Source organism: Phyllostomus hastatus, unplaced genomic scaffold (assembly GCF_019186645.2).
Source record: "Phyllostomus hastatus isolate PE091 unplaced genomic scaffold, TTU_PhHast_1.1 phas_contig_150, whole genome shotgun sequence".
Classification (NCBI taxonomy): domain Eukaryota; kingdom Metazoa; phylum Chordata; class Mammalia; order Chiroptera; family Phyllostomidae; genus Phyllostomus; species Phyllostomus hastatus.
In genome coordinates, this window is record NW_025333611.1 from 20,553,767 (window position 1) to 20,571,898 (window position 18,132).

At 44.2% G+C, this 18,132-nt stretch overlaps 1 protein-coding gene, 1 long non-coding RNA gene and 1 other non-coding gene across 3 annotated transcripts in view; 1 reads left to right on the plus strand and 2 right to left on the minus strand.

The window, feature by feature from the left end:
- The window catches only part of ARHGEF37 (Rho guanine nucleotide exchange factor 37), a 46,028-nt gene extending 41,820 nt beyond the window's left edge, over nucleotides 1-4,208 (minus strand). Inside the window, exon 1 of the mRNA XM_045823882.1 lies at nucleotides 3,875-4,208. The gene's annotated coding sequence lies outside the window, so the exon portion shown is untranslated. The remainder of the gene's footprint in view (nucleotides 1-3,874) is intronic.
- A 317-nt stretch (nucleotides 4,209-4,525) lies between these two features.
- LOC123808929 lies at nucleotides 4,526-12,245 on the plus strand. Its single transcript, XR_006783851.1, has 3 exons — nucleotides 4,526-5,599; nucleotides 10,572-10,620; nucleotides 11,617-12,245. It is a non-coding gene; the product is annotated as an uncharacterized LOC123808929 (long non-coding RNA).
- LOC123813256 lies at nucleotides 6,899-7,026 on the minus strand. Its single transcript, XR_006784698.1, has one exon. It is a non-coding gene; the product is annotated as a small nucleolar RNA SNORA44 (small nucleolar RNA).
- Nucleotides 12,246-18,132: the final 5,887 nt, after the last annotated feature.

The window sequence follows — 18,132 nt, forward strand, 5'->3', positions numbered from 1 at the left end:
ATGATCCATGCTGAGTCGGGTGTCTGCCACCTGATTAAAACAGATGTTCTATAAGCCTTTAGAGAATGAAAGAGAGCCCTTGGAGCCGGCCTAGGTTAACAACAACAACACCACCAAACAGGTCATGCCAGACTATCCTCATTCCCTTAAGTAAAGTTAACTAGATCAGTAGATCAAAGGAATGCTGTAAGCTAGTGTAACCGGACCAGCAAGGCGGTGGCGCCAGTCTCCCGTGACATCCTCACAAATAAGGAATAAGATGTAATGATGGAGGCCAGAGGTGGGGGAGGCAATAAGACAGTTAGTATGGACTGAAAATTGATAAAACTGCCGAATTCAAAGAGCATTGATCAGTATCAGCCTCTAGGATCTTCTCTGTCTATTAAGGATACCCACTAGTTCTTTCGGTGCTTTCCATCTCGAAGACCACCTGAGTCTAAACCTCTGTCACCTTTCTCCTGGGCCAGTACAACAGCCTCCAGACTGAATGCACAGCCTCTGAGTGGAGTGGTCATTCAAAAGCATAAAACCGATTGCTTTACCTCCCTGCTGAAAACTCAGGCAAGTCCTCCCTGACTCCCATCCCCCTTCCAAAGAACCACTCCTTTCCCCCAATAGATATTTTCTTACTCTATTTGTTTTACTGGTTCATTTGATAGATTGTACACTCCTCAAGAGCAGGGATCATGTCTCTTTTATAGCCTTTTTTTAATCCTCACTTGAGGATATGTTTATTGATTTTTAGAGAGAGAGGAAGAAGGACAGAACAAAACATCAATATCAGAGAGAAACATCAATATCAGAGAGAAACATCAATCGGTTGCCTCCTGTAAGTGTCCCAACTGGGGAGTGAACCTGCAACCTAGGTATGTGCCCTGATTGGGGATCGAACCCACAACCTTTTGGTGCGCAGGCAATGCTCCAAGCCACTTAGTCACACAGCCAGGGTGGGATCATGTCTCTTTTATTCACCAACACATTACCTAGTGCCAATTCTAGATCTAGCACATAGTAGGTGCTCAACTAGTTGAATGAATGCATAAATGACATGGATAAACACTGGCAGAATAATCATCAAATTGCCAACAACACTTACAAGTGGAGTTAGACTAATATGATCATACACAACTTTTGAAAGTCATTAAAAATTTTGAGGTCAGGTGAGAGATAGCAACTCTCCTTCAATTTTACACAAATAAAATTGTACAGCATGTACTATTCTTCTTTCTCTAGCTTCTTCCAGGAAAATTATTTTAAGATGCATCCATATTGTAGGATGTGTCAATAGGTCTTACTTTTTAATGCTGAGCAGTATTTTATTAAATGGATATACCATAGTTTATTTATCCACATAGCGATTGTTTCTCGTTTCTCTATTACAATAAAGCTGGACTGAGGAATGAAATGCCTGTGTCACCTAATAGGTATATATTTAACTTTTAAAGGAAATGTAAAACTTTTTTAGGTGGTGGTACTAGTTTACATTCCCACCAACAGTGTATAAGAGTTCCAATTTGTCCACAACCTCATTAACGCTGTGTGTAGTCAATCATTTTAATTTTAGCCATACCTGATAGGTACGAAGTAATATGTCATTGTGGTTTTAGTGTGCATTTCCCCAATTAATGATCTTGGGCCTATTGTCAAGTACTTTTTTGCTACCCATATGTCTTCACTGGACACCAAGGGGTTGTTGATTTATTTGTTTGCTGAAATTACAATACAGGTTCTTGTTCATTACATAACTAGGTAAACAATACAGAAATGTAAAAGATTCAATAGTCCCCCACAACTAATCCCCACCCTACCAACACTCATAACCAAGGGTGTATAAGAACCACCAGGAGCACTTTTTTAGGCATGCACGTTCTTGTCCCCAGCTACTTTTCCTAGCTGTATTTCCCTGGCTGTAACTGCAAGGCCTAAAATGGTAGAGAAAAGAGACAAAACTGGATTTTGTAAGAGCAGTTCTTTTTATAGATAAGGAGGCCTGCCCAGGCCCTGTCCCCATGATTTTGGATTCATAGGTTTTTTTAAATTCTGAAGCTTGTCAATAAACAAGCAATAAGCTTTGGAAAATCAAGGTCATCAAATGCCACTTTGCTTCAGTGTCAGCACCCAAAGACACCCTCCCCCCATTCGTTAAATAAAAAGCCATTTATTTGATCTAGAGCAGAATCAACCAAGGCACTGTTTAGCACAGTGAGTAGCTGATCCAAGAGGGGTGTGAGCCAACTGCCAGCAGCCCTGTCTGTGCCCTGGCGGAAACTCAGCGGACCCGCCGTCACTGGGCAAGCCTGTTCGCCACCCAGGTTCCCAAGTGTGTCCTCGTCTTTCCTCCCATTGAAAAACAAACCCTATTCAGAGAGGGAAGTGAGGCCTAATAAACAGTTTTTGTTAGAATGTCTGGCAGTTTCGTTTTATTTTTTCCTCTCTTTTCTTTTTTTAAATGTCTGGTAGTTTCTATTTTCAGCATTTGACCTTGGGTCAAATATTGAGTGTAGTGCATTATTCTAAATAAGTATACTCTCATTTAGATTACTACCACAAGGTAGGTGCTGCCATTTGTAAGTCATAACAGGGTTGACTTTATACTCGCAGGTTTATAATTTTTCAAGTTCTGTTTTATTTCATTTTGGGAACGGCCCAGCTTCCTTTCCAAGTGGCACAGCTGTGAGGCACTGGGTTATGTCACTGGGTTATGTGCACCACTTTTATAGAGCACTTACTCCACGCTAGGCTCCAAACTCAGCGTTCATTCTGAAGTCTGACAAAAGCCTGAAGTACGAAACAGAGAAAGAAAACTGGGCCTTTGAGAGGATGAACTATGTGTGCTGCATCACCAGGACTCTGTCTGGACTCACAGCAGATACTCTTTAACCAGATGCTTCCCTTTTTTTCCTTTTTTAAAAAAAGATTTTTACAGAAAACGGAAGGGAGGGAAGAGAAGCATCAATGTGTGGTAGCCTCTCGGGCGCCCCAAATGGGGACCTGGCCCAAAACCCGGGCATGTGCCCTGACTGGGAATCAAACCAGCAACCCTGTAGTGCACAGGTGGGTGCTCAGTCCACTGAGCCACACAAGCCAGGACCCAGATGCTTCCCCTTAAAGGAAAAAATAAACTGGTCTGAAACAGTGCAGCCCAAGTAACAACCTCAGTTACTCCTGACAACAGCAGATATGCTTCATGTCAAATCTGAAACCGAATGCAAGGCTATATGTGAACCCCTCTTGGGGAGGGCACCCAGATTTCTAAGGGGTCAGTGATTGCAAGAAGGTTAAGAACCTGGGCAGGCTGTCCTCTTCTCCATTCCCCCAAGGTCCAGGGGCTCGACCGGCAGGGGGCACTGTAGCGGGAGCTCAACCAGCTGTCTGGCTTCCAGCCCCAGCTTTGGCACTATTTTTCTGAGCCCCCCTCGGCCAAGGCTGCTCCCCTGATGGACGTCAGATTTCCGTTCTCTTTTCCCCTGGCCTTGACTGCCTATTTATAATTATACTTTCCTTGGCAAGGATTCTTTAGCATTGTTTGAATCATTCCATTGTTTTAATGTATGGATTCTTTTTAAAAGTTGCCTCAGATTTTACACGGAAACGGGCAGGGACAAACAGACACGAGGAATGATTAGTTTTTACTAGACCAGCTTACCTCCCTTGGGCCTCGGTTTGACACCTGTAAAACCACTCGGTCGGGTCGCATGGAGCTGGTTGTTTGCATTATCTAAGGCTCAAGACACAAAGCTACCTACAATGCAACCCGGGACAGGGCGTCGTGGCTCCCGCGTTCTTCCACCTCCCTTTTCAGATCTGACAGTAGCAGTTCCAGCCCCCCCCCCCCCCCCCCCCCCGCCCGCCTTGTCTTGCCAGGCAGACTCACCGTGCGCGTGCAAGGTGCCCGGGCTCACACGCAGAGCTCAGCCCCCCGGTGACTGCGCAGCCCGGGCGGGAGGAGCTCCGGGCTGCCCAGACCCACGCCACACCAGACGTCTGAGCGGCGCTCCCCATCGAGGGCACAGGCGGGTACAGCTCTGCCCACGCTGCATGCGTGCGTGCCCTGGGAATGGGTGGCCCGGTCCCCCGTCTTTGTTAATTGTCTCTCTGCAGCCGGAGTTGTTTTCCACTCGCTGCCTCGCTGCTTCGGGGAGCCGACCCAGCTGGGATGGCCGGGCTGCAGCAGCAACAAAGCAACAACCCCGAGCGGGTGAGGAGCATTGCAAATGGGTGTTAGCGCCGCGCCCCGGGACACGCCCGTCTTTGGCCTCTCCTTCGGTTCACAACCCGAAAATAGGGAGCGGGCCTTAGGCCGCCTAGTGGGAATGTTGAAGTCTACACCACCTGATATTTGTGCTCCCGCCAGAATCACCAAACTTTCCGGCTGGACCTTGATTTGACTCTGCGAGTGGCCTGCTCAGGACCTCTGGGTTCTTGCTCCAGCTCTCCTGGGAGCCCTCTGCACAATCTTAGGCAAAGCTGCCATTCCCCCAGCACCCCGGTTTCCTTTTCTACGATATGAAGGTGTTTGTCCATTCTCTTAACGACTATGAACAGGACACTGATTTAGGCATTAAGTACTCAGCTGTCAACACAATAGAAAAGGTCCTCACCCTCTTCGGGGTGGATCAGACGTTGAACACACAATTGAAAGTGGTAATTGCTATGAAAAGTATGGGAAGTTTCACGTTAGAGCAACCAAACTTTCTTTGTGGAGTCATGAATTAACTAGGTTAACATTTCTAAATCCTTCAGGTTCGAACATTTATTCTTATTCTCATTATTAGAGCTTATTATCTACTATTATTAGTGATAGCAGCAGTAATATTGCCAGGTATTACACTAAACATTTTACTTGTATTTGCTCATTTATCTCTTTCACAGCTTCTCTAAGAGATAGGTAGGCTGCTGTTGCTGCTGGTTATTATTTATACTGTCCTCATTTTAGAGAGATAATCGGTCTGGAGAAATCAAAGTAGCTTGCCCACTGGCACACAGCTAAGCGACAGTCCCAGTATTCAAATTCAGACTGTGTCTGAGGCCTCAGAGTGCTTAACCTGTGCCCTACAAACATAACAATATGAAGACCAGAATGCTGCCATGATCTTGAACGTGATGGATGAGAACAGTGGAGAAGAGTGGGTGGTTTGGGCCTGTAGAGGAGAAAAGCAAAGGCAGTTGAAAGTTTTCTGAAAGAGCCGTCCATGGGTTAGACTTGACCTTTGAGGTTACCAGCAAGAGAAAAGCTGTGGAGAGACACGTTGCAAATATGTATGGAAGAACATCTCTAACAGTCAAAGTGTTTCCAAAATGACAGCAGTCACCCGGAGAGAGTGAGCATCCTGTCATCAGTGTCAGAAGTTTATTGGGGGTGCTTCAAAGAAAAGTCATGTAGAAGTAGAAGACTAGTTTATACCCTCTCTAAGTTCCCTTCCTGTTCTGAAGGGAGTCTGAAGGAAAATTGAGTCCTACAGTAGTTAAACAACTTGTCCAAAGTCACCCAAGAAGTGAAGACCTGACCCCAAAACCAAGTCTGACTTCTAGACCAAACTTCCCGCTTGTGCCTGAGGGTCTTGCGAGTGCTCAGCTCACCAGTTTAAGCTCCTATGAAGTAAGTGTTGTATGCGTGTGACCAGTTTTTCCTGGGTGTGTGGAAACACCTGCTTCAACATGAACATTAGTAACATTACTCACGTGTGCCCTTCTTCCTTGACTATGTTGCATATTCTGTGTTTTTCATACACAAGTGTCCACCCTCCTGGGCAATCGCTATATTATAGGGGCTCCACAGCCAGCAGAGTCCCCACTCCGCTGGAGAAATACTCACTTGGTAATTGAAGGAAAAGGAGGTAAACTGGATAGTATTTTCATGTGAAACTGATGTTTCTTTGATTCTATTTGAGGACTCTGCATTATCTGGAGTTACACTTCTAATGCGCTGGCACTAATTCCCCATCCCTCATCCTCATCACAAATGTTTTGATGAACAGCAATCTAGTTGTCAACTTCAGATGAGGCATTCTTTTCTCAGTGCTCTAGAGAGCTACCTGTTTCTTTTTTACTGGAACCTCTAACAAAGGAATCCAGTTGCCTTTAGGGGTTGATTTCTGGAACATTTACAAAGAAATGGACATCACCTTGCCCCCAATGACAGTAACTCAAAGATAAAAACAGTTTCCCTTCACTTCTACCCTCAACAGAGTGATCAGCTTTTACATTTACTTTTTGGAAAGAAAATACATTTTCCTGGTTCAAATTCAAAAGCATACTGTCAGGGCTACAGCTTATTGATCTCAGAGTCCTCTCAGTGCCTGGCATATTGCCTTGTATGTGGTAGGTGCTGAGTATGTGTTTATTGAGTGTGAATTAAGAAGTTGTGGGAGATGGAGGAAGAAGCGGTTTAGGGTGGGCCGGCAGGCATTTTACATGAAATTCAAAGAACTCCCAGACCAGTTGTAAATTTGACCATGACTTTATTCAGCAACAGCAGACTCTTTCGGATGGAACATGTTCTAAAAACTAGGTAGTTAGCCAGAATCTTTTGGTTGCTATCAACAAAAACTGAGTCTGGTTAACTGAAATTGAAAAAGGAATTTTTATTTTATTTTTAAAGTATATGTCATTGATTACGCTATTACAGTGGTCCCATTTTTTTCTCCTTTTTATCCCCCTCCGCCCTATACCCTCCTGCCTCTGGCATTCCCCCTCTTAGTTCATATCCATGGGCCCTGCCTGTAAGTTCTTTGGCTTCTCCATTTCCTATACTATTCTTAACCTCTCCCTGTCTATTTTGTACCTACCAATTATGTTTCTTATCCCTGGTACCTTTTCCCCCATTCTCGACACCCCCCACCCCCATTGATATCCCTCTATGTGATCTCCATTTCTTTCTTTCTTTCTTTTTTTTTAATATTATAAGAAAGGCAAGTGGCAGCTGCAGGTATTATGCTGACATGAGCTGTCAAAGTCTCTCCAGATTGCTCTCACATGCGGTTGAAGATCCCATGGCTGCAAATGATCTCCTTTTCTGTAATTCTGTTCCTATTCTAGTTGTTTGCTTAGTTTGTTTTTGTTTTTGTTTTTCCAGGTTCAGTTGTTGATAGTTGTAAGTTTGTTATCATTTTACTTTTCATAGTTTTGATCTTCTTTTTCTTAGATAAATCCCATTAACATTTCATAAAATAAGGGCTTGGTGATGATGAACTCCTTTAACTTGACCTTATCTGGGAAGCACTTTATCTTCCTTTCCATTCCAAATGAAAGCTTTGCTGGATAGAGCAATCTTGGATGTAGGTCCTTGCCTTTCATGACTTGGAATACTTCTTTCCAGCCCCTTCTTGCCTGTAAGGTTTCTTTTGAGAAATCAACTGATAGTCTTATGGGCACTCCTTTGTAGGTAACTCTCTTCTTTTGCTTCTTTTAAGATTCTCTCCTTGCCTTTAATCTTGAGTAATGTAATTTATGATGTTTCTTGGTGTGTTACTCTTTGGGTCCAACTTCTTTGGGACTCTCTGAGCTTCCTGGACTTGTATGTCTATTTCCTTCACCAGATTGGGGAAGTTTTCTTTCATTATTTTTTCAAGTGAGTTTTCAATTTCTTGCTCTTCCTATTCTATTTCTGGCACTTCTATGATTCGGATGTTGGAATGTTTAAAGTTGTCCCAGAGGTTCCTAAGCCTCTCCTCATTTTCTTGAATTCTTGTTTCTTCATTCTCTTCAAGTTGAATGTTTATTTCTTCCTTCTGATCCAAATCATTGATTTGAGCCCCAGTTTCAGAAAAATGAGTTTTTTAAAAAGATTTTATTTATTTACTTTTCAAGAGAGGGGAACAGAAGGAGAAAGAGAGGGAGAGAAATATCGATGCGCATCAATTGGTCACCTCTCGCATGTGCCCCAACCAGGGACTGGGCCCAAAACCCAGACATGTGCTCTGACCAGGAATCAAACCGGTGACCTTTCATCCTGGAGGATGACACCCAACAGGTGTCAGGTCAGGGCCAAAAAAAATTTTATTTGAAAGAGTAGTAGGAGCTCAAAGAATCCATGAAAAAGCTGGAGAATGAGTCTAGGAATACAGGCAGGCACCAAGGGAGGCTGGGTGGCCAGACCCACAGAGGAAACCATGCTATACCACAGGAAGGCTGCTGCTGCTGCTGGACACTGGCAGTGGCCTGGGGGTTGGGTGCCATAGCTGACTCAGCTGCCATTGCTGCTACCAGATACTAAATGTCACTGCTACCAAAATAAAGTTTACACATTTCCTGCTTTTCTTGACTCCTATCTCCAGCATCGTGCTCTGGAAGGGATCGGCTGACCAATCATGCTTAGGCCCCAGGCAGTCAGCAATCAGGAAGAACTACCACCAGGGCCTTCTGGCTTCATTGATTGCGATGCAGGGCTCTGCCTCACACAATCACCTACTCCTCAAACTTATAAAGGCAATCTGGAGGCTGAGTAAGAAGAAATAATCACAAATGTCCACTGTAAAGTCATCTTCTTATAATTTGTAGGCCAAACCAGAAAGAATTAAAGAGTATAATCTCTAAAAAGTGCTTAATACAGCACCTGAGCGGAACTCTCAAAACCAGAAGAGGTGCCTGTCATACTTATTACTCAACCTTTTAAATTTTCAGCTAATCAAGAACTTCTTTTTTTGTTTCATTATATTTTGCATTTATTTTTTAATATATTTTATTGATTATGCTATTACAGTTGTCCCATTTCCCCCCTGTACACCCTCTCCCACCCACATTCCCCCCTTTAGTTCATGTCCATGTGTCATACTTATAAGTTCTTTAGCTTCTACATTTCCCATACTATCCTTGCCCTCCCCCTATCTATTTTCAACCTACAATCTATGCTACTTATTCTCTGTACCTTTTCCCCCTCTCTCCTCCTCCCACTCTCCTGTTGCTAACCCTCCATGTGATCTCCATTTCTGTGGTTCTATTCCTGTTCTAGTTGTTTGCTTAGTTTCTTTTGGTTTTGCTTTAGGTGTGTTTGTTAATAATTGTGAGTTTGCTGTCCTTTTACTATACATGTTTTTTTCTTTATCTTCTTTTCTTAGATAAGTCCCTTTAACATTTCATAAAATAAGGGCTTGGTGATGATGAACTCCTTTAACTTGACCTTATCTGAGAAGCACTTTATCTGCCCTTCCATTCTAAATGAAAGCTTTGCTGGATAAAGTAATCTGGGGTATAGGTCCTTGTCTTTCATGACTTGGAATATTTCTTTCCAGCCCCTTCTTGCCTGTAAGGTCCCTTTTGAGAAATCAACTGACAGCCTGATGGGAACTCCTTCGTAGGTTACTGTCCCCTTATCTCTTGCTGCTTCTAGGATTCTCTCCTTCATTTTTACCTTGGGTAATGTAATTATGATGTGCCTTGGTGTGTTCCTTCTTGGGTCCAACTTCTTTGGGACTCTTTGAGCTTCCTGTATTTCCTGGAAGTCTATTTCCTTTGCCAGAATGGGGAAGTTCTCCTTTATTATTTGTTCAAATACATGCTCAATCTGTTGCTTTTCCTCTTCCCCTTCTGGTACCCCTATAATTTGGATGTTGGAACATTTAAAGATGTCCTGGAGGTTCCTAAGCTTCTCCTCGTTTTTTTTGAATTCTTATTTCTTCATTATTTCCTGTTTGGTTTCTTTTTTCTTCCTTCTGGTCCACTCTATTGTTTTGAGTCCCAGTTTCCTTCTTATCACTATTGGTTCTCCATGCATCTTCCTTCATCTCTTTTATGGTAACTTGCATTTTTTCATCTAATTTGCACCCAAAATCAACCAATTCTGTGAGCTTCCTGATCAGTGTTTTGAACTGTGCATCTGATAGATTGGCTATTTCTTGGTCGCTCAAAAGGATGAGTTCTGGGGCACTGATTTGTTCTTCTATTTGAGCCATCGCTCTCTCTTTTTTTTATTTTTTCTGTCTGGTCACTCTTGTTACGGTGAGGGGCGGAGCCTTAGGTGTTCACCAGGGCTGGGCACCCCAGTCACTAGGTTGTGACGTAGTATGTGGGGGTGGGGGCAGGGGCAGCAGCCCCACTCTTCCGGGATCTCAGTCTCTTCCCTGGGATCCTGGGCTGCGTGCTCTGCCCTGGTCCACAATCGCAGCCTCACAGGGTCCGCCAGTCGCCGCTTGCATACTCAGGGTCCACCCGCTGTGTGCCCCGGAGGGCTTACTCGCTCCCGGTTGCCTTAGGGGCCCAGCTCTCTCCGCACTCCACGCGCTGCAACCCGCGCTCATCTCCGCCCCTCCTACCGGTCTGGATGAACGGGTCTACTTCAACTTCTTGGCTGTCCAACTTCCATTCAGATAAATTCTCTGTCAGTTCTGGGTATTATTCTGCCTCTAAACTGTTGTTGTTCTAATCTTGGTTGTGCGTGGAGGCACGGTGCGTCCACCTATGCCTCCATCTTGCCGGAAGTCCAAGAACTTCTTTATAACAGTGGCTGGGCAGAGGAGGGCACAGGAGGAAAAACTGGGGCAACTGCAATACAATAACAATACATCACTTTTTAAAAGAAGGACTTCTTTACAATAGTAGTATTTTCTTCCCAAGCCTCTCTTTCTTTCCTGTAGGAATCACTGACAATTGCAGAGTTGAGCAAAGGAAGTGGAGAAGAAAGAGGTAAATTGTGCCAAACACTTACCGAGCAGCACAAGAGGGGGCAGTGCCATGAGCCCAATGAGTCTAGTTTATTTTTCTGATAATTAAAAAAAAATAACCGTCCACCTCTTTTAGAGTCTCAGTCTTGAGATCATATGTATATTCTTCCATTCAGTTCTGTGAAATCGACCACTCTAATTTCTACAGCAGTAGTAGGAATAGATGTTAGTTACTGCATGTCTACTACGTGTCAGAAAACATTCACCAATCATTTCTGACAGTCGCCCTGCACAATAGTCATTGTTTGCACTTTATAGACGAGGACACCGAAGCTCGGAGGGACCGAGTAAGGAGTCCACGAGTCCAGGAGTCCACGGCTCAGAGCTGACGAGGCGGAGCCACGTCTGCTCCTACACACACTGTCTCTCGTGTGGTGGCTTTCGCCAGAGATTCCCACCACCATTTTTTAAAATTCTACAAAATCCAAAGGGAAGTTTTGTGAATTGTTTCTTCTATTTTTGAAACATTAAATTATCAGTCAAGAAACTATTGGTTGCCATGTGTTTAACAGAATAAAACTTTTATTAGGTAACAGGCTAGAGTAGTAGCCTTATTACTAACATGTAAACATTCTTATAACAAGAGTGCCTGCTCCATCGAGCCCATATCATAAACCGGGTACTCTACTGGTCAGCCCTAACAGGCAAGTGTTACCATCTGCTTTTTACAAAGGAGAAACCTGCGATTTAGAGAGATTCAGAAACCTGCCAGGGGTCTCGCTGACAGGAAGTCGGGAAGCAGGACTGCAGGGACCCCATCATGCTGTACCCCCTCTAAGCCGGTTTTATAATCTGTACCGTGAAGCACCATTTAGCATCTCTGGAACAGTTGTGTTCTCCATCTGTAGAAATATGTGAAATATGATCCTTAGGTTTAAAGCTTAGGAGATTCCCTATAAGTACTTTGCTGGACCTCCGTTACTAAGTAAATGCCTCTGTTCTACCATTTGGGTCGAAGGTTATCATGAAGACGTGAGCGCCAGTTTGACCTGGGAGCTGGACCTGGGCGATTGGAGGCTCCCCACTCCAACCCTGTGCACTCCGCTTGCCTTTCCTGATCTGGAGACTTCCCCGGGGACACAGCCTTGAGACAGTAATGTGGTGATGAGACTACGTAGACTTGGTACATGACTGGACTCTGTTAAGGCCTCCTGTGTACATGGGTGACCCCAGTTAGGGTCTCTGTGTAAACTTTTAAGATTTGGCAGGGGGTGGGGCGCTGCAGGAAACTACTTGTCTTGTAGTCCCCACGACAAGTCTCCTACATTCACTTCCTTGTTAAACCTGCCACCTACCAACCTGGGGCGATCTCCCATTTTCTTCAGTCTCTCCCTGCCCTCTGTGCGTGGGGACTGGTTTCAGATCACACCTGGGAAGCTCTGGAAGACCTTGCAGCTCAACAGCCTGTCACCACCATGATTTTTAGCCCCATTTGGGGGAACTTCTTTGCTTTTACCATATTCTTTGTCAGTACTCCTTTGGTCCCAGTGCCAGAGATCCAACTCATCTGGAAATGATAATGTCCATTACAAAACCGAAGACCAGAGAACAAAAGACCATAATTGGGGGGAAGGGTTTTCAGGAACTACTATAAAGGACACATGGACAAAACCAAAGGAAGGGGGTGGAAGCAAGGGAGGGAGGTGGGTTTGGCTGGGTTGCAGTGTGGGGAGTGGTGGGAGGAAAATGCAGACAACTGTAACTAAACAACAATAAAATAATTTTTAAAAAACCACATCTCTGCCTGTGTGTCTCTGCAAGAGAGCAAGCCTTCCCAAAAGCGCTCCAATAGGCTCTTCCTCCTATCCCATTGACCAGAATACCTGACCATACCTAAACCAACCACTGACAGGCTTGGATGGATGAAGACCCAACATTGGGCCAGCCTCCCTCTGAAGTACATAGTCATGCAGACTTAACAAAATTAAGAGTCTTGTTGGGAAAGAGGAAGAACAAAGGAGCAATGCTCTTAAGTATTCCAAGGTCACCAAGAGTATTATCTGCTGCAGGAGAGAATGGACAATTCTACAGTTAAGTCGAGGGGCCCCTCAAATATTATTCTAAGTTCCCTGACTCCAGCCCTTTCCTGGGCATTTCACATTTGATTGTTCAGATTCAGCTAGGCAATGCTGGCCAGGCATGACACTAGGTCCCAGAAGCGGGCAGAAGTACTAACAGCAAATGAGCATATCCACAAGATGGCAGTAGCGTATAATTATTGAAAACCACAATGAGGCACAGGTTCTTGAATGTACCCCTCAGTGATAAATTCTGTGTTCTATTATTGAGTGGATGTCAATTTTTAGAGCTTCACTTAATCATAAAATAGATGAGCAGGTTTTTTTTCCAGGGTGTTTTATCATTCTGAGACGCCTGGACTGGAGAAATGAAAAAGCACTTTCTTTGGGAGTCAGAAAAACCTGAGTTCCAGTATATGGGCCCCCCCGACTCGTTTAGTGCATTTGGGCAAGTTAACTAAGATCTCTGGGCCTCAGTTTTCCTATCTAAAAGTTTAAAACAATGAAGTTACTTTTCCCATAAAATCTTTTTTCATAACATAAGATAATGTAGGTAAGTATAATACAGTACAGCCCTAGCTCGTGTGGCTCAGTTGGTTACAGCATCATCCTATACACCAAAAGTTTGGGGGTTTGATTCCTAGTCAGGGTGCATACCTAGGTTGTGAGTTCAGTCCCTGGCCAGAGTACATATGGGAGGCAACCAACTGATGTTTCTCTCTCTTCCTCTCTCTCTAAAATGAATAAACACATTTTTAAAAATTAAAAAAAAGAATACCTGGCTGGCATAGCTCAGTGGATTGAGCTCAGGCTGCGAACCAAAGTGTCACAGGTTCAATTCCCAGTCAGGGCCTGGGTTGCAGGCCATGGCCCCCAGCAACCGCACACTGATGTTTTTCTCTCTCTCTCTCTTTCTCCCTCCCTTCCCTCTCTAAAAATAAATAAATAAAATCTTTAAAAAAAAAGATCCAGCTTTAAAAAAAAGAATAGTATAAAATGCTGTATAAATATTAAAAGCAATTATTACCTTAGCATGGAAAAATCAATCATGGTAGATGCCGTCTGAAAACTCAGTATCTTCAGGTTGAGTAGAAAAAAGGTCCTGAGGCCTTGAGAATCACCTAGAATATTTGTTTTGTTGCCTGACACATCTTAAAGTCCTATGAGCCCTGGCCAGGTAGCTCAGTTGGTCAGTGCATCGTCCTGATATGCTGAGGTTGTGGGTTTGATCCTTGGTTGGAACGAAGGATCAAACCCTTCCCCCATCTCTCTAAAAAAAATCAATAAATAAAAGAAAATGTAAAAACCTGTGGTGGTAACCTGGTCAGAAGGAATAATCTATATAATTCCGTCAGCTTTGGTAGGATCATAGTTGTACTTTTTTGTTGTTGCTATTGTTACACTTGTCTTATTTTGGCCTTGGGCAATGATTGTTAAGTTCCTATTTCAGCTGATAGCCTATCTCCCTCCACCAGGAAGGTTTAAAAAAGTCACCTTTGGCTTGAATTGCCTAGTAATAACAGAAGCAGGGTATATTTGTACAAGGTGTATTGCTTAAACAAAGTGCTTTTACATATCCTATTTCACTAGGGTACAGCCTGTGACAATCAATGTGTGTGTGGAACAAGAAAATATAGGCTAAGAAGGTTGACAGGATTTGAAATTCTAAGCAAAAAAAATATTTTAAAATATGAGTTTCATATAGGTTAGAGGGGGCCGAGTGGTGAGTATAAAGGGCCCCAGGTCTATCATCTGTCCGGCCTACAGAACACAAATAAGGAGCGTTCTTAGGAGTTCAGATCAGGTGCAGAGTCCACAGGAAGGAAGGCGGGTGTGGAAAGTCCAGTGGGTAGCTAAGTTGATTACTAAATATATCCGCTGGCTTCAGAATCTGAGAGACAGGAGTAATGAACACTGGCAAGGCAGGAGCAAGGAGGCACAGCTGGTGGGGACAGGGGAGAGGTGAATAACTGAGATCAGGGGGCCAGGATGGAGGAGCCAGCTAGAGAGCCGGGGACAACCAGATTTGAGACTCGGCCATGGAGGAGATGGATATCTGGCCTTAAAACTGTGGGAGTTCAGACACAACCAGAAGTTGGGGGTCGGAACCCAGACCCTGACGGAGCTCCAAGTTGCTGGGTATGGACACAGAGATCATTGAGCTGCAGATGGGCTGAGCCCACCAGCTGGAAGCTGCTGGTTCTAGACCAGGCTAGGTCTACGGAGGTGGTGACCGCCCATGTGCTCCCTGTCCAGATCTAGCACAGGTGCTGAGGTCTGGACAGGATGTGCGAGCTGTAGGGGTGAAGGGCACACGCTGCAGAACAGGGGTGTGGCTGGAGGGCAGAGCTTGGAAGCTGGTGGTGTGGGGTAAGTCACCACACCTATCCAATCTTCAGCTTCCCTCACAAGCCAGATGAATAAAACAATAGCTGTTTTACCCACTTCTTATCCTGGTCGTGAAAAGCAGTCAGTGCTTCACAAAATACCTTAGAAACTGCAGAGGGCTACATAAATATAATTGGACCTTTTTGCTTCATGCTTTAGGGCCCTGCAATCCAGAGTTCCTTTTTTTTGCAGTCAAGCCCCTGGCTTTGTTGACTGCAGCAGGTCTTTCTGTGGCGTGACACTGGGCTCAGCCAGGACCAAATGCAGCAGCTGTTCCTCTTCTGTGATTGCTATCCATGCTTCCTAGCATCAGCATGGAGAGTTGAGAGTTAACAGGATGTGCTCCTAGGACTCAAGAACGGCAACTCCAGCATCTTCCAAATTTAGTCTCACAAAGAAGAGTAGATTACTACAGTGAGCAATAATGAGTCACAGGGAGCACAGATTCGTGGCCTTGCTAAGGAACAATGAGGAGAGAGAGAACAGGGGCTGGGAAAGAAAGGGGGGCAGAAATGACAGAAACTCCGAGAAACACTAATAAAATGCTTCCAAATAAAAATAGCCGGCACGAATATCTCGAAACACCATGCATGACACTGCATTTCCAGGAATTAATGGTTCATCTGATTAAAACTGCACTTTTAAAGTACAATTTGATTATACAAAAATTGCCAGGTCAGACAGACTGACCAGAAGAAGAGAATGGGTTGGAAGGGGGAACACAGGAGAAACATAGGCATTTCATCTTTCATAGTGCTTTTTCAAGTCCTGGCCTCAGTGAAGCTTTCAGTAAGTGCATGCACCATCACATTACTTGAATTTCTTCCCTGTCAGGACATATTTCTGGCACTTAAATATTACACTGCAGAACATTCATTGCAGACAAAAGAGTTAAAGCCTCAGGCATTATTTCAATGGGACTCTTAGAGGCAGAGGTGGGGCTAATGGAAACAGTAATAGAGAGGACAAAAACTAGCTTTGCTTGATTTTCTCGATTGAATCTCACTCCTTGCCAAAAATAAGAGTGTTGAAGGGTAAGATTTTCCTCTATGGGAACCTAAGCAAGGGTTTTTCTAAAGACTAGCATGGACCATGGAGAAGATGGGTGTCAGCCCTCAAAACGGTGGGAGTTCAGACACAGCTGGGGGTCAGAACCGAGACCCTGACTGAGCACCAAGTTGCAGAGCATGGAAACTGAGAAATCATTTTTAAGTGAAGCCCCTCCCTCACCTCCAGGGAAAGCTGTCCCCAAAACTAAGACACCATTATAGTTGGCCCTCTGAATCCCCAGGTTCCTCATCTGTATCCGTAGACTCGAAGATATCAAAAATATTCAGGAAAAAATTGTCACATTGTTGCTGACATGTACTATGTAGCTAGGTCTACAATGGTTGTCTGTACTGAACAAGTACAGGCTTCTTTCCTATCATTATTCCCTAAACAATACAGTACTAGAACCATTTACATAGCATTTACATTGCATTAGGTATTATAAGTGATCTGGAGAGGATTCAAGGTATGCAGGAGATGGTACATAGGTTGTACGCCCATATAACACCATTTCATGTAAGGGAATTGAGGAGCTGTGGATTTTGCTTTTCTTGGGAGTCCTGGAACTGTTAGTAGCAATGTTAGACCTTGGTCCTTGAGTTCAGCTAAGAAAAGAATTCAGAGCCAAGAACTCGAATACAAACAAAAGTTTAGTTAGAAAGTCACAGGAGTAGAAGAAGTGACCAGTGGAAGAAGTGAGCCAGTGGGGCTGCGTGGGCTCAGGAAGCAAGTTGTAGAGGCAAAGAGCCCTTGGAGCTCAGGAGGAAGGCAGGCACTAGTGTGTGCTCCAGAGAGTGCGCGCCTGGAATGAGAAGCAGGTGGACAAAGGTATGTGTGTGTGAGAGAGGAGGGAGGGAGGAAGAGAGGAAGGGAGGAAAAGAGGAGGGGAGGGAGGAAGGGGGGAGGGGTCTCAGGGGTGGATCTCAACAGAACACTCATCATCTTTCCAGGTGTGTCCTTTCAGGGTCACGGTCTCTGCTGATTGGCGGGCCCCAGGGAAAAGGATCATTAGTCATTGTGGCTGGTCCTGATATCAGCCATGGTGTCATCCTACCTGGCCAAGTGCTGTTTCGGGGCCTGGAGCTGAGATGTAACTGAGGCCTAGATGTTATCTCTAGGGCTTAATGCTTAAGGGAGTGGTCACAAAAGGACTTCCTTGGGAGTCGTCTGAGGCTATTGTCTGGCCCCCTTGTTCCTCCTTTAAGGGGGTCTATGGCACGACTAGCAACCTGAAAGGGCCCTGGCCAGTGTGGCTCAGTTGGTTGGATTGTTGTCTAGAAAACCAGAAGGTCATGGGTTCGATTTCCAGTAGGGCACAAGCCTGAGTTTTGAGTTTGGTCCCCTTTCAGTTCAGTTCCCTGGTTGGAGCATGTACAAGAGGTCACCAATCGATGCTTTTCTCTCACATTGATGTTTCTCTCCCTTTCTCTCTGTCCGCTCCCCCCGCTCTAAAATCACTAAGTGTGTCCTTAGGTGAAGGTTTAAAAAATATATAAAAATTTTAAAAATACAAGATTTCTTAGTAAAGTCTAAGTTCATCTTAGTTTGGAACAGTGACAAATTGAATTCTTGCCCATCTCTGTCTAAGACCTTGAACACTTCTTTCTGTGGGATTAAACATTTGGTTCTGTGGGACTACTTGAGCTCATGCAAAATATGGGCTATTTGAACATACATGAGATAATTCTGTTTTTCACACTTGATTAACTATATTCTTGATTTTAAGGGTCCTTTGACCTCTTACAGCAAACTAATCCCTCTTCCTTCAACTAAATCTAAACATCTGTAGAACACAATTGTTTCACTAATGGTCAACAAATGTGTCTTCTTGGCTGTGTCCATAAAAGGGACATTTTCATTTGCAAACCACAGACTTGCAAAATTCTTGAGATTTCGAAATGTGTGGGGAAAGGAATAGGGGGGCTGCAAAGAGCTCTTCTAAGTTCATTAGGTTTTACAACAATGGTTGGTCAAAAAAGAAAATCTGACGGCCTTTTTAAGAAATTGAAGGATTAGGA